The sequence below is a fragment of the Lactuca serriola genome, chromosome 2 (assembly GCF_051521515.1).
Source record: "Lactuca serriola cultivar US96UC23 chromosome 2, Lser_US96UC23_V15, whole genome shotgun sequence".
Lineage (NCBI taxonomy): Eukaryota > Viridiplantae > Streptophyta > Magnoliopsida > Asterales > Asteraceae > Lactuca > Lactuca serriola.
Genome location: NC_136409.1, coordinates 166,047,591 through 166,052,166, shown reverse-complemented (window position 1 = coordinate 166,052,166; position 4,576 = coordinate 166,047,591).

The window sequence follows — 4,576 nt, the reverse complement described above, 5'->3', positions numbered from 1 at the left end:
AGCTAGAGAGAGAAACTAGTGAGAGAAAGAAGTGGATTTGGAGTGAAGAATTATGGCAGCCTCGACCTTCTATTTATAGCCAGAGCTTCGGACCTTACGCTGGGCGTACTCCTCGGATAAGAACTCCAGCTCGGACCCAACTGTCTTCCACTCGTCGGATGGATCAGACCGAGGTTACGCGGGGCGTTCCGGATCTCGTACGTGGGGCGTAGGGCGAGGCTTCGTGGCATGATCCGAAGCGAGATCTTAATCATCATCCGACGGCCCACAACGTGCCACGTCATCAATCCTCATCAGCCTTCGCAAATTTGATTATAAAATTTAAAAATTCGTAACTTTCGCGTACGAGCTCCGTTTTCGACGTTCTTTATATCCACGCGAAGGTGGGAACGTACTCTACAACTTTCGTTTAGACTCCGTTGGCTAATTTTGGCTCGATTTTAAATTTTATATTATCAACGGGCCGGGACAGGATTGGTCCGTTTAAATCCTCATAACTTTTTCATCCGACATCCGTTTTCGCCCATCTTTTTCTCGTTACGCTACTCTTAACGAGATCTTCGATTCTCGTTCAGGTCGTGTCGGCTAAAAATCGCTCGATCTAATATTCGAATTTCAGGTTGTACACTGCTAATCCGAAACTTCGAAAAATCATAACTTCTTCATACGAAGTCAGATTTGGGCGTTCTTTTTATCGATGTTCTTAGTTTAACATATTCTACGACTTTCGTTTAGATCGCTAAGGCTAAATCTCACTCTATCGTAAATTCACTATTTACGCTTCCCGGTATCGTGCCGGTTCCGTCACGAAACTTCAACGGGTCATAACTTCTTCGTTATAACTTGGATTTCGACGTTCTTTTTATGTACGAAAACCTTGTGACATACTCTACAACTTGGTTAAGGTTATTTATTCTAAATAATCTTTTGTCGAAAAGTCGTTTTCGACCCCTATTGCCTCTAATTTGACTAGCCCGGATTTGCGGGCGTTACAATTATCTCCCCCTTAGGATGATTACGTCCCGGAACCATCAACGAAACAGGGTTGTATAATGACTCCATACATCATTTCTTCATCCTAGGTAATAATTATAACTTCTACATTCCTTCAAGTCTATCTCTTAATCTCATTGACTGTAAGAGTATTCGATCGTGCACCTGCTCTCTACCTCAGGTTAGACTCCAAATTATGAACTTCAAGTCACAATCTCGATCCTTGCTGGATACGGACTTAAGATAAGTTCTTTTATTACTATTATAGATCGATGTGTCATATTCTAGTGACATATCATCGTATGTTGCAACACTTAGACTTAGGTCTCTTAGAGTTAAATTCTAAAACAAGCTATGCCTTCCTTCATGTTCTAATGTGATATAATCACACTTTAACATTTGGCATTTCTAGCTACCAACTTCTTTAACAATGAGTGTGATACTTCTATTGATCGCTTTGATTTCAACCGTTTGGTTTAAGTCGGACGCTACATCAAACTTGGTTATCTGAACCACACAACATACTCATCGTAGTCGGACTCGATATGATATGACCACTAGGGTCGGAATATCAACAATCTTCTTAGTCATTACCGAAACGATGGTAACAACACACTTGAATAAAACGAAATCAATTACTAGCTTCTTGGTAACCTTGTGACTTTCCCTGATCCAAGTGTGAGTACTGTGCTTCCGGTAGTATAGGCCTCTACTACCATTCACACCTACTCATACTCGTCCCAAGTATTGTCTCGCAGTTTCCCAAGTCACCATGCAACAAATCATACAATCATTCAACACATCAGATAACAAAACGAAGATTTTATTATTTCTTGAACTATTACATGGGTGTTCAAGTTCACCCTAGACTATGTCTCTACTAGGCTACATCATACAAAACTATGGCTACTGCATAATCTGATTTTCGGGTAAGAATTCCTCATTCTTGATTCCTCGCATGGTTCTCTGCTTCGTCAAGGATCATGTGAAATGCCCTTGGCCTTGGTGGCGTTTCTGGTCTTGCTGCTTTATTTTTCCTTGGGCAGTCTCTGGACATGTTCCCCTTGCCTCCACATCCGTAGCATACTTTATCATTATGTGTGCAATCTTTGGAATAGTGACCAGTCCTCCCACACTTGTAACAAGTCAGTTCCTCGTTGCACTTCCCACCATGCTTCTTCTTGCATTTATCACACCATCTCGCTTCACCTCCATCTCCTCCTCCAAGCTTTGAGAATTTGCTTTCCTTGTTCGACCTCGAAGATCCTTCAAACTTCCGCTTCTCTCATGCCTTATCTTTTTCTAGACCCTTTTCTCTTATCTGGGCCTCTACGTTCTTAGCTGCCCTAACAGCTGCTTTCAAGGTAGTTGCCATTTTGACCATTGGGCCAAAGTCAGTGGGCAGTCCGTTAGCAAACCTATCAATCTTGGAGAGTTCAGTAGGCACCAAGTAGGGGAATAGCTTCATCCTCTCGGTGAATGCGGTGGCATACTCATCAACACTCATCTTCCCTTTCTTCAGGTTCTAAAACTCGTTGTTTAGGTCTATCAGATCTACCTCCGAGCAGTACTGCATTTTCAACTGTTCCAAAAACTCTTCCCATGACATCCTTAAAGGCTTCTCCTTGTGGCATCGTATCTGCCAATAGCTTCCACCAGCTCAAGACTCCAGTTTTCAGCTGTCTTACTGCGAAGACAATCTTCTGCTTCTCGCTGCAGTCGCAGCTCTCAAACACCATCTCCATCTCGGAGATCCAGTCCATAATCTCAACAGGCTTTGGGCTTCCTGAGAGACTTGGTGGTTTCGCACCCAAGAAATTCTTGTACATCCGCCCATCCTTGTTGTTTCTCCCTTCTGGGCCATCTCTTTGCTCACCTTGAGTCCTTACTTGACTCACTTGGCGGCTGTAGTTCCCTTCCTCTGATTGCTCGGGAACTGGCTCTGTCGTTTCAACATGTACGGTAGGTTCGTCCCTATTTAACATTTGTCTTATTTCTTCCCTTTGTTCAGCTAACATAGCCCGAATTATGGCTTGAACTCTAGCCATGGTGACTGGCTCAGGTGAAACTTCTTCAACAACAGGTATTTGCTGAACCACTGGGGGTTGGTTCCTATCTCCATTTGCGTTTACGTTTCCGCTACGGGTCCTTACCATCTTGATCTATACACCGAATAAGGTGAATCTAGATCTTAATTTAGGATTGACGTCTTAAATCATCCTTATCACCCCGAAACGTTTATATGCTAGTTCTAATATCGTAGTTAAACGCTTAGAATCCTAAACACATAAGGTTTCCAGATCCGGTCGGCAACAGACCATAGATCCGAACGAATAACAACATATCATGCACAAAGCATTTAGCACATAAAAGCAATTTAGGCATCATTCCTAAAATAAGCTAGTGCTCACACCTCACAATCATCGCTTAGCATTCTAAGTTTAAGTCTAGAAATAAATCCATATTCCTAGTTCGCTTAAACTAATGCTCTGATACCAGCTGTGACATCCCCAAAATTACGGCCAGAAAAGACCGATTTTGTTTATGCTTTATAAAAATCAGAGTACTTCATTTTATAAAAAGGTTGCGGAATTTGTTCCCAGAAAAACATGGTAAATACGTTATTAAAACATTTTCGAGGAAACGTATTTATTTCATTTTAAAATGTTTGGGATGTCATCGTTAATACCGAAACATAAGCATAAACAGAACTTACAATGATTTACACTGGTGATCTACATCTCTTTTAAATCTCTCAGTGTAATGTCACTTCACTTCGTCACCTGTGATATACATAAACTGAGTGGGTCAGTTTGGGAAACCTAGTGAGTACATAGGGTTTTCAACCCACAATAATATAATTATTATGTTCAATCAAACAATCAACCAAATTACCCATCCCCATTATCTTCTTTACTCTTTAAGGATTTAACCTAAGAGTCATCTATCCTGCATTCGTTTATTCCGAAGTCCCTTACTTACAGGGTTATAGGACTGGCACTAAATCCATAGCTGTCAATGTTCGTTTATAAAGCACTAATTCCATAGCTGCTATAGTCTATTCATCGGGTACTAAATCCATAGCTACCAGTCTTTATCTAATAGGTACTAAGTCCATAGCTACCAATGTTCAACAGGTACTAAGTCCATAGCTACCAATTCCTACAGGTACTAAATCCTTAGCTACCAGCATCTAACTAATAGGTACTAAGTCCATAGCTACCAATTCCCAACAGGTACTAAATATATAGCTACCAACGTCTAACAGGTACTAAGTCCATAGCTACCGGTGTTTGTCCTATAGGCACTAAGTCTATAGCTGCCAATGTATACTCACGTCATCTTCTATCTCTCATCATTCATCTACCCATCTCGTACCCAACATATTCGTATATAAAATACGTATACTATTTTAAATCCTTTAAAACATGTATAAAACGTTCATCCAACATAGACAACAAGTATTCAGATAATATGCACACATAACACGTAGTTTATATAAAATACTTCATATCTATGTGTAAGATGAAAGGGACTATGCACTCACCTTAGTAGGTGGTGACTCAGCACTCGGACAGCGCTT